Source organism: Anomaloglossus baeobatrachus, chromosome 2 (genome assembly GCF_048569485.1).
Source record: "Anomaloglossus baeobatrachus isolate aAnoBae1 chromosome 2, aAnoBae1.hap1, whole genome shotgun sequence".
Lineage (NCBI taxonomy): Eukaryota > Metazoa > Chordata > Amphibia > Anura > Aromobatidae > Anomaloglossus > Anomaloglossus baeobatrachus.
In genome coordinates this window covers 497174627-497186891 of record NC_134354.1, presented here as the reverse complement: position 1 = coordinate 497186891, position 12265 = coordinate 497174627, and positions in this window count along the sequence as shown.

Here is a 12265-nt window from a genome sequence, read left to right as displayed (position 1 = left end):
TGTACATAAGAGTCTGAATGTGTTATACAAATAACACGACCCTCCCCAAGTTGCAGTCCACTTACTAAACTGGGGACAACGCTGAGCTCCACAAACGCAGAGTGGGATGAGCGGTCTCTCTCCATCCTAGTCCAACCATAGGGTGCTCCTAATCCAGGGTCTTTTATAGAAATCTAGATTCCAGCGCCAGAAAACCCACCCAGTGGTTGACTCCCCTTCTTCCTGATGGTGGGAGAGGTGCAAGCCACAAGAGAGTCGAGCGCTGTGCCACAGCGAAGCTGTACACAGCGCGTGCATTCCACAGTGGAACGCATGATGCAGGAAGTGATGTTGTCAAAGCTCGCCCTGTGACGTCCCTTGCTCCGTGCCCCACAGCCGCTGAGCGAGGAGAGGAGGTGGTGCCGAAGAGCTCAGAGAGGCCTCCAGCGACTCAGCCTGCCCCACTTTACATCAGAGAGGTACAGGTGGAGCAGGCAGGTCCAGAGTCCAGAAGAGATGGAAGCAGCAACGAAGGAGGAAGCGGGTGAGCTCCGACCTAAGCTGCCCGGTCAGGCATAACAATTCTTCATAGAGGAGTTCTCATCACCGGCCATGGAAGCACCACTGGTAATCTCTTCGTGCCCCTTAGGGACAGGAAACAACACTGGAGATGGGAGGTGGGGAGGGTTATTTAATCTCTTTGTGTTTCCTGTCCCTATTAGGGTGGAGAGATAACCTCCTGTGTGCTGTTGTGGAGGGTGACTAGAGAAAAAAAAACATTCATGGATGGCATATGTGCATTTCATGAATAATATATTATTGCAGGTTAATGGTACTAGATTTTGTTATGGGACGTTGATCCAGGGAACTAGTCTGATTGCTATATGTGGAGTCGGGAAGGAATTTTTCCCCTGATTTGGGGCAATTAGCATCTGCCTCATGGGGTTTTTGCCTTCCTCTGGATCAACACATTAGCTTTTAGGTTGAACTTGATGGACTTTTGTCTTTCAACCTTAAAACTATGAAACTGTCTCTGCATTCAGGTTCAAGGGTGTAGGCCGGGGTTCCTTTGAGACCAGCAGGAATGGAGTGCTGTACTCCAAGTCTATGCCGGGGAAGCCTTTTTAAGCTGACGTCCTTAGACAGATTCCAACATTTAAGGGGGGGAAAAAGCTTTAGTTAGGTAAAGAGGTTTTCCCATGAGCAAACTTAATTTTAACATTAATTTTAAATCAATAGATCTTGGAATAATAATAAGTTCCACAATTAGATATAATTAAAAAAAATATTCCTGTGCTGAGATACTCCTATATACATGTCCCCACTATGTACTATGTAATGGGCATGTCTGATCGTGAAGTGACATGGTCTGATCATACTCCTGGGCTGAGGAGGAAGTAAAAAAGTATACAAACATTACAGCACTGGATCACTAATTATTCTTTCTTTGAGGTAATACATTTTTTAAAATACAAGCAGGGAAATGTTTTACCTCACAAAAAGAATCAGCTGTGATTCTGTTTTGTATTGTCTTTATACTGTTTTGTTCCCTCCTCTACTCAGGAGATATAGTATGATTAGACCGTGTCGCTGCACGGCCAGACATCCATTACACAGTACATAGCAGGGACACATTTATAAGATTATCGCAGCACAGGAACTTTTTTTTAAACACATCCAATTGGAATTTTTCATTTTAATCAATAGATCTTGGAAAAATAATCTTTGTTTGTGAGAAAGCCCTTTTAAGGTTGAATTAAAAGCAAAGCAACAGAAAGAATATTTTTTTTGCTATACTGAATTTATGGGCAATTTTAATTCCCTTTTCTGTGGATTTGCTTTTAATTTTAGATAGGGCTCGCAAGATAATCAGGACCCTTGACGTGGGTTGCGAGCTTGTGTATTTTGGCCAAAATATCAACCAATGCCACAGAAATTTATTATATATATTTTAACTAGTTATATCGCTTTTTATGTAGGATTCAGCCAAGGCCTTCTATGTTGGCCTTGTAAACTAAGGTGTCTGTGATGGTGGTGTGCAATGATAGAATGCTGTGTAGCCCGCAGCCCGCCTAATGTAATACTATGGCCATCACTAATAGGCTGTAAGCCAGGCACTATGCACTTCATATGTGTGAACAGCACCTTTACAAGCTTTATGTGTGCAATGTTAATACTGAGCAATCACCCCCTCCATGAATTGGTAGGCTGTGAGTGGTTGCCCCCTCAGTGTTTTGCATCATTATTACCTCCATCTTTATCAAGGATGCTGCTGTATCCTATTACTGCATTAGATTCTGTGTCCCAGGCAGATAAATACTGTTGCCCTTTTGCCCCCCCCCCCTTTTTTTTTGTGCTATATTGACTTTAGGAAATTGTGGGGAATTTTAATTCCTTTTTCTGTTAATTTACTTTTAATTTTAGTATAGCGACTCACAAAACAATGAGGACCCTTGATGTGGGTTGTGAACTTGCGTATTTTGGCCAAAATATCAACCAATACCTCATATATTTATCAGATTTTTTTGTACACGAGCCTCAATTACAGTCAATCCCATTATGTTGGACCAGATGGACGGGAGACAAGTGGGAGGTGAGCGAGGCTTGCTGCCGACTTCCCCATATTAAAAATATCTGTAAATGTGTCTGTGTGTATATACCTGTATGATGTGTATATCTATTTAAGTCAGCATATATAATTATTTATTTTTATATGTAAAGTACATTTGTGAATTTGTCTTCAAATACAGCTCTGGCAAAAATTAAGAGACCATTTCCAAATTTTCAGTTTTTCTGATTTTTCTCTTTATAGATATATTTGAGTAAAATGTAAATTGTTCTTTTATTCTATAAACTACTGACAACATGTCCCCGAATTTCCAAGCAATAAATTTTGTATTTATTTTCTGAAAATGAGAAATGGTCAAAATAACAAAAAAAAAAATGCATTGCTTTCAGACCGCAAATAATGCAAAGAAAACAAGTTCATAATCATTTAGAAACAACAATACTAATGTTTTAACTCAGGAAGAGTTCAGAAATCAATATTTTGTGGAATAACCATGATTTTTAATCACAGCTTTCATGCGTCTTGGCATGCTTTCAACCAGACTTTCACACTGCTTTTGGGTGACCTTATGCCACTCCTGGTGCAAAAATGTAAGCAGTTCTTCTTTGTTTGATGGCTTGTGACTATCCATCTTCCTCTTGATTACATTCCAGAGGTTTTCAATGGGGTTCAGGTCTGGAGATTGGGCTGGCCATAACAGGGTTTTTATGTGGTAGTCCTTCATCTACACATTGATTGCCCTAGCTGTGTGGCATAGCGCATTGGCCTGCTGTAAAAAACAGTCCTCAGAGTTGGAGAACATTGCCTGGGTAGAAGAAAGCAACTTTTTTTACAGGATAACTTTGTATGCAGCTTGATTCATACGTCCTTAGCAAAGATTAACCTGCCCAATTCCAGCCTTGCTGAAGCATCCCCAGATCATCACCGACCCTCCACCAAATTTCACAGTGGGTGCAAAACACTGTGGCTTGTACGCCTCTCCAGGTCTCCGTCTAACCATTAGGCGACCAGGTGTTGGGCAAAGCTGAAAATTAGGTAAAGAAAATTCAACAAACATTTTTGCTATGGGCGTTTGAATCAAGCCACATACAAGGTTATCCTGCAAAAACAGTTGCTTCCTTCTGCTCAGGCAACGTTCTCCAACTCTGAGGACTGTTTTTTTCCAGCAGGACAATAAGCCATGCCACACAGCTAGGTCAATCAATGTGTGGATGAAGGGCCACCACATCAAAACCCTGTCATGGCCACCCCGCATGAAAGGTGTGATTAAAAATCATGGTTACTCCACAAAATATTGATTTCTGAACTCTTCCTGAGTTAAAACATTAGTATTGTTGTTTCTAAATGATTATGATCTTGTTTTCTTTGCAGTGAGGTCTGAAAGCAATGCATTTGTTTGTTATGTTGACCATTTCTCATTTTCAGAAAAAAAAATACATTTTTTGCTTGGAAATTCTGAGACATGTCAGTAGTTTATAGAATAAAAGAACAATTTACATTTTACTCAAAAATATACCTATAAAGAGAAAAACTGAAAATTTAAAAGTGGTCTCTTAATTTTTGGCAAAGCTGTATGTAGCTGTACGTTTGTGCAAGTCTGTGTGTGTATGGGGCCCACTGAGACTCTTTTGCGCAGGGCTCACAAAGTGAAATGTTGGCATCTGCGCTGGATATGGAAGAAGTCACAGCACATCATATGAGCAGGGGAAGATATGAATTGTTTTTATATTTTTTTTAAAGTGTTGAAGTGCAACAGAACAGAGGAATTAATTACTGGAAGGAGCCCAAAATGGGGGACATTTTTATTGGAATGAGCCTAAAAAGGGTGACATTATACCAGGATATGTCCCCTACATTATTGTGGGAAGGGGTCCATGATGAGAAACATTTTTACAGAATGGGGCCAAGATGGAGGACATTATCACCTTGTGAGTGGTGGTGAGGGACACATCATTATAGGATCTAGAATGCGAAAAAGTCCTATACATCAGACCAATATGTAGGTAGGGTCCAAGTTACAAATCAGACTATTTATGCTACTGGATACACAGTTGATACATATCCAATTATTTTAAGAGATAGTGACTTTTTTTTTTATAATAAACAGTCTAAGGTGCCAATTATATTGACCAAAACTCGTGTATTAATCGATTTGTGAGTTTTCTATACGTACATTGCAATTTTTTCTACACAGTGTAAGAAGGTCATTGGGAGATTCCTGGAAGGAAATATGTATAATCGAGGTTGATAGCCTTGGTAATGAAAGCCTGAGAGCAGGCTCCAGCATGTTAAATGCTTAGAGGGTTGAAAAGGCTGGGTTTACGAGCAGCCAGAGGGATGGCTGGGAATGACTGCCCCCATATCCCCACCCTGGGTGTGGTACTTCAATTAAAATGAAGACCTGTAGTCTCAGTCTGTGTATGTGTGTGGAGGTGTGCAGACCTTCAAAGATATAACTTCTGTTAAAGAGTTGGACACTATCCTGAGTATGCAGACCCCGCAGTACCTACAAACTGTTTATTTTACATTATTGTTCATTACTTTGTACCTGGAAAAAGTGCATTAAGGTTTATCCTGTGGAGTGGTTTATGAATATGGAATAAACCAGCCGACATTTAACCCCTTCAGCCCCCAGCCTGTTTTCACCTTAAAGACCCGGCCATTTTTTGCAATTTTGACCAGTGTCACTTTGACAGGTTATAACTCTGGAACACTTCAACGGATCCTGGCGATTCTGACATTGTTTTTTCGTGACATATTGTACTTCATGTCAGTGGTAAATTTAGGCCGATATGTTTTGCGTTTATTTGTGAAAATTTCGGAAATTAGCGAAAATTTTGAAAATTTTGCAATTTTCAAAATTTGAAATTTTATGCCCATAAATCTGAGAAATATGTCACACAAAAAAGTTACTAAATAACATTTCCCACATGTCTACTTTACACCAGCGCAATTTTTGAAAAAAAAAAAAATCCGTTAGGAAGTTAGAAGGGTTCAAAGTTCATCACCAATTTCTCATTTTCCAACAAAATTTACAAAAAAAAATTGTTTAGGTACCACATCACATTTGGAGTGATTTGAGAAACCTAGGCGACAGAAAATACCCAAAAGTGACCCAATTCTAAAATCTGCACCCCTCACTCTGCTCAAAACCACATCCAAGAAGTTTATTAACCTTTAGGAGCTTCACAGCAACCAAAGCAATGTAGACGAAAAAATGAAAATTTTACTTTTTTAACACAAAAATGTTACTTTAGCCATAAAAATTAGTATTTTCACAAGGGTATCAGGAAAAATGCATCATAAAATGTATCGTGCATTTTCTCCTGAGTACGCAGATACCCCATATGTGGTGGTAATCAAATGTTTGGGCGCACGGCAGGACTCGGAAGGCAAGGAGCGCAATTTGAATTTTTGAGTGCAAAATTAGCTGCACTCATTAGCGGACGCCATGTCGGGTTTGAAGACCCCCTGAGGTGCCTAAACAATGGAGCTCCCCCACAAATGACCCCATTTTGGAAACTAGAGCCCTCAAATATTTTTTCTAGATGTTTGATGTGCACTTTGAACCCCTGGGGGCTTCACAGAAGTTTATAACGTTGAGCCGTGAAAAGAAAAAAAAATTTTTTTACCACAAAACTGTTGCTTCAACCAGGTAGCTTTTTTTATCACAAGGGTATCAGGAAAAAATGCACCATAAAATTTATGGTGCATTTTCTCCTGAGTACGCAGATACCCCATATGTGGTGGAAATCAAATGTTTGGGCGCACGGCAGGACTCGGAAGGCAAGGAGCGCCATTTCACAGCAAAATTGGTTGGAATTATTAGCGGACGCCATGTTTCATTTGGAGACCCCCCTGAAGTGCCTAAGACAATGGAGCTCCCCCACAATTGACCCCATTTTGGAAACTAGACCCCTCATGGAATTTATCTAGCTGTTTAGTGAGCACTTTGAACCCCTGAGGCTTCACAAGCGTTTGTAATGTTCAGCCGTGAAAATATTTTATTCTTTTTTTACCACAAAATTGTTTTTTCAAACAGGTAGCTTTTTTTCCACAAGGGTATCAGAAAAAAATGCACCATAAAATGTATTGTGCAATTTCTCCTGAGTACGACGATACCTCATATGTGGTGGAAATCAATTGTTTGGGCGTACGGCGGGGGCTCAGAAGAGAAGGAGCGCCATTTCACAGTAAAATTGATTGGAATTATTAGCAGACGCCATGTTTCATTTGGAGACCCCCCTGAGGTGCCTAAACAATGGAGCTCCCCCACATGTGATCCCATTTTGGAAACTAGCCCCCCCCCCCATACAAAAAAAATTAGTTTGGCGAAATAAAAAATACAGACATCAGTAAAAAAAAAAAAAAAAAAAGAGCGCCTGCCACTAAGACCAGTGCCAAACGTGAGAGCAATGCACGAGTCTCGTATCGCATCATCCACTGCAGTCTGGAAGCGAGCAACTGCGCTAGATAATGCGATGCGAGAGGGCGGGGCGGCAGATGAGAAAGAGCGCAGCGGATGGAAGATGGGAAAGGGCGCAGCGGGTGGAAGATGGGAAAGGGCGCAGCGGATGGAAGATGGGAAAGGGCGCAGCGGGGTGGAGGAGCGGCAGAGGATGGGAAAGGGCGCAGCGGATGGATGATGGGAAATGGCGCAGCGGATGGAGGAGCGGCAGAGGATGGGGGGGTGAGATGGGGATACCTACCTTACAGGATGGATCTAGGCAGCAGAATCACAGCAGACAGAAGAGGCAGCAGATGAAGGAGGGTGAAAAGGATGGGAGAGAGCAGGCAGCAGATCAGGGAGGGGGGCAGAGTCTGATGGGAGGGGGGGAGGCAGCACATGGGGGGGAGGCAGCACATGGAGGGAGGGGGGAGGCAGCACATGGGGGGGGAGGCAGCACATGGGGGGGGAGGCAGCACATGGGGGGGGGAGGCAGCACATGGGGGGGGGAGGCAGCACATGGGGGGGGAGGCAGCACATGGGGGGGGGAGGCAGCACATGGGGGGGGAGGCAGCACATGGGGGGGGAGGCAGCACATGGGGGGGGAGGCAGCACATGGGGGGGGGAGGCAGCACATGGGGGTGGGAGGCAGCACATGGGGGGGAGGCAGCACATGGGGGGGGGAGGCAGCACATGGGGGGGGGGCAGCACATGGGGGGGGAGGCAGCACATGGGGGGGGAGGCAGCACATGGGGGGGAGGCAGCACATGGGGGGGAGGCAGCACATGGGGGGGAGGCAGCACATGGGGGGGAGGCAGCACATGGGGGGGGAGGCAGCACATGGGGGGGGAGGCAGCACATGGGGGGGGGAGGCAGCACATGGGGGGGAGGCAGCACATGGGGGGGAGGCAGCACATGGGGGGGAAGGCAGCACATGGGGGGGAAGGCAGCACATGGGGGGGGAGGCAGCACATGGGGGGGGAGGCAGCACATGGGGGGGGAGGCAGCACATGGGGGGGAGGCAGCACATGGGGGGGAGGCAGCACATGGGGGGGAGGCAGCACATGGGGGGGAGGCAGCACATGGGGGGAGGCAGCACATGGGGGGAGGCAGCACATGGAGGGGGGGAAGGCAGCACATGGAGGGGGGGAGGGGGGAGGCAGCACATGGAGGGGGGGGGAGGGGAGGGGGGAGGCAGCACATGGAGGGGGGGAGGGGAGGCAGCACATGGAGGGGGGAAGGGGAGGCAGCACATGGAGGGGGGAAGGGGAGGCAGCACATGGAGGGGGGGGGAGGGGAGGCAGCACATGGAGGGGGGGAGGCAGCACATGGAGGGGGGGAGGGGAGGCAGCACATGGAGGGGGGGGAGGGGAGGCAGCACATGGAGGGGGGGAGGGGAGGCAGCACATGGAGGGGGGGAGCCGATTAGGTGCAGTGGCAGCCGATGGAGGCGGCGGCCGATCGGGTGCAGCGGCGGCTGAAAAAGGTGGGTGCGACTGAAAGGGGACGGTGGCGACCAGGGACAGCGGCGTGGCGGGCAGCAGAGGTGGATCGGCGGGCAGGGACAGCGGCGGGAACAGCGGCGTGGCGGGCAGGGACAGCGGCGTGTAAAGCGGCGTGGCGACCAGCGGTGGATCGGCGGGGAGCGGCGGTGGATCTCGGCGGGGAGCGGCGGTGGATCTCGGCGGGGAGCGGCGGTGGATCTCGGCGGTGGATCTCGGCGGGGAGCGGCGGTGGATCTCGGCGGGGAGCGGCGGGGGATCTCGGCGGGGAGCGGCGGGGGATCTCGGCGGGGGAGCGGCGGTGGATCTCGGCGGGGGAGCGGCGGTGGATCTCGGCGGGGGAGCGGCGGGGGGAGCGGCGGGGGATCTCGGCGGGGAATCTCGGCGGGGAGCGGCGGGGGATGGGGGGTGCTATAACTTACCGATGGGCACCTGCAGCGACCGCTCTCATCAGCTTTCACGGACGGAGTGAAGCTGAGGGTAGCGGTGACGGCACAAGATCCACAGTGATTGGGAGAGATCGGTCACAAGGCCGGTCTCTCCAATCAGAGCTGGGGGCGGGTGAAACAAAGTTCACCCAGCTCCAGCCAGTCATCAGTGCTACAGCAGCACTGATTATGGCTGGATTGCAATGTGTTAGCCATTTTCAATGGCTGACACATTACAGTGACTGTAATTGGCTGAGCGGCGTTCGTCAGCCAATCACAGCCTCTGTAGGTTCGGGGAGGAGGCACCACCCCTCCTGAGGTCAGGCAGAGGTCCCCTCCTTCCCGAATCCACCGTTTAGGTAAACAAATTTCACTCCCAGGGGCTCCGGGACCGCGATTTCGCCAGGACGTACTGAGTACGTCATGGGTCGTTTAGCACCATGTGACCATGACGTACTCAGTACGTCCAAGGTCGTTAAGGGGTTAAATAGAATTGGTTCCTGTGTCTACCTCAACACGCACCCAAGTGAGCTGTAATACCATAGTTCGTGCTAGAAGTGAGGGTAATATTCCCAGGGAGCACATGTGAAAGCTGCAGACAATCTGCATGTCCTCGATAAGTTTGGACAGCATGGAGGAACTAATCAAGCAGCTGATACAGGCCAATATACAGCAGTAAGCTCAGGAGGAAAACTATTGCTGCAACAGGTCTAACTCCTCGCAGAGGTAGTCCGTGGCCAGGCGACTGTCCCACCCCCAAATCAAGGTGATGACTCACACGTCCGGAAGGCGGTAAGGAAAGCTATGCAATTATGACAGTGAGGGACAATATTGAGGTGTATTTGACGGTGTTTGAAATGAATGGGAGAAACTGCCTTTGGAGCAGTGGGCAGAGGTGCTGTCGCTATAGCTAAGCGGAGAGCCACAAAAGTCTATTATGACTTGGCCTTGCAGGACATGAAAGAATATGCTAAATTAAAAACGGAGATATTGGATAGATTAGGCGTGATTAACTGTCATAGCAATGGGTGCATCACTGAGCGTATCACAGTGACAAACCTCCCCACTCTGAAATATTTGACTTGTTGCATTTAGTAGAAAAGTGGTTGCAGCCAGAGTCCTCCACCCCAGCGCAGAGGATGGACTGAGTTGCCATTGATCGATTCATTCACTCCCTTGCAAAGCAGATGCAGTCCTGGGTTGCCCAGGAAGACTCCCAGAATGCTGATGACCTGGTGAGCTTTGAAGAAAGATACCAGACGGTCGAGAGGTCGATGGTGAAAAAGTATCATGGCCCTGGGCACATAGCCAGTCATTGTTCCATAACCACAGAGCAAATGGACTACAGCCTAGGGCGCCGCCATTTATATTACATATCAAAAAAGAGATATCGGCATTCAAAAGTCCATAAAACTACGAAAGACTATTAATCCATAAAAACAAGGTGAATAGGCTGAAAGGTACAAAGGCATAGGAAGAGCAAAAGGAAAACGATTTCTGTGCTACTTGCACCTTAGTCAGGCATTGACTAAGGTCCAAGTAGGACAGAACCGCATTGCCTTTTGCTCTTTTTGCCGAGAACAATACCGCAGAAGAAATGCTACCTCAGGCATCCTGTATCCGTTGTTTCAGGTACCCCACATCCTGGATCTGCGGTATTGCTCTCGGTGTGTCAAGAGTGGGAGAAGAGAATCGTGTTGACAATTCAACACAATGGGTAGCACTCTGAGCACATCTTTTAGTGGGTTACGGTCGTTGCTCGAGGTCACAAACGTGTCAATAGCTCGATAATGAATAAAGCTACATTAAAAATGAGCACACCATTGTTTTTCTTGTGCAATTCTCTGTGTTTGATGTATCACATGACCCCTTCCCATTGGAAAAAGTAAAGTTGAATTTAAAATGGCGGCTTTACAGATGGCCGCCATGGGCGTCACCCGGCCTCAAATGTTTGGCCCCTCCCATGTACTAATATGCCACAAACGGGAAGGTGATATCAGCAACCACCTCCATTTTATCAGGGTGTATCCATACTTCTGGTCCTCCCTGTATAGGCCTAAAGCCAATGGTGCATCGAGCACCCCAATTCCTATGAAAAGTCATATTTTACTGAAGATCCTCTTTTAATAGATCCCCAGAAATACTGGAAAAATAAATTGATTTGTAAAGGTTGTCTGTCATGATTCCTCTGTGATTCCATGAGTCTTCGCATAATTCCTGACTGATCTATTCTTGCCATCAAAAATACTGGAAAACCAAACAAAATGGAAAAAAATGCTAGTGTGAACTGAACCTTGTGTTCTTTAACCCCTTCAGCCCCAGAGCACTTTCCGTTTTTGTTTTTTGCACCCCTTCTTCCGAGAGCCGTAACTTTTTTTATTTGTCCATTAATCTTGCCATATGAGGGCTTGTTTTTTGCGGGACGAGTTGTACTTTTAAATTAAACCATAAATTTTAACATATAGTGTACTGGAAAACAGCAAAAAAATTCTAAGTGTGGAAAAACTGCAAAAAAAGTGTGATGGCACAATAGTTTCTGGGATGTTTTATTCACGGTGTTCACTATATGGTAACACTGATGTGTGGGTATGATGCTTGAGTTCGGTGCGAGTTTGTAGACACCAAACATGCATAGGTTAACTTGTATCTAAGGGGTTAAAAACATTCACAAGCTTGTCCAGTAAAAGTGGAGCACGTTTTGTGCCATTTCCGAAAGCCGTAGCGTTCTTATTTTTTTGGAATCTATGGCTCAGTGACGGCTTATTTTTTGCGTCTCGAGCTGTCGTTTCTACTGGTACCATTTTTGCGCAGATGCTCCGTTTTGATCGCCTGTTATTGCATTTTGTGTAAAACCTGTGGCGACCAAAAAACGTAATTTTGGCGTTTGGTAAACGGCGTAGTGGCAAAAAAAATTCCAATAAGATTATTTGATTTTATATTTTGATAGATCGGGCATTTCTGAACGCGGCGATACCAAATATGTGTTTATTTTTTTAACCCTTTAATTTTCAATGGGGTAAAAGGGGGGTGATTTGAACTTTTAGGTTTTTTTTTAATTTTTTAAAACTTTTTTTTTTTACTTTTTATTTTACTAGTCCCCCTAGGGGGCTATAGCGATCAGCAATCCGATCGCTCTGATCTATCTGCTGATCACAGCTACACAGCTGTAAACAGCAGATACGGTCACTTCCTGCTTCACTGGCCTCCGGGCCGGGTGAAAATGAAAGTGACTCGTCATAGCTGCAGGCGTCATCACATGACCCTGTGCTACCATGGCAACCACCGAAAGTCACGTGATCACTCACGTGACTTCCGGTGGGGGTGGCGGTAAGTGAAAATC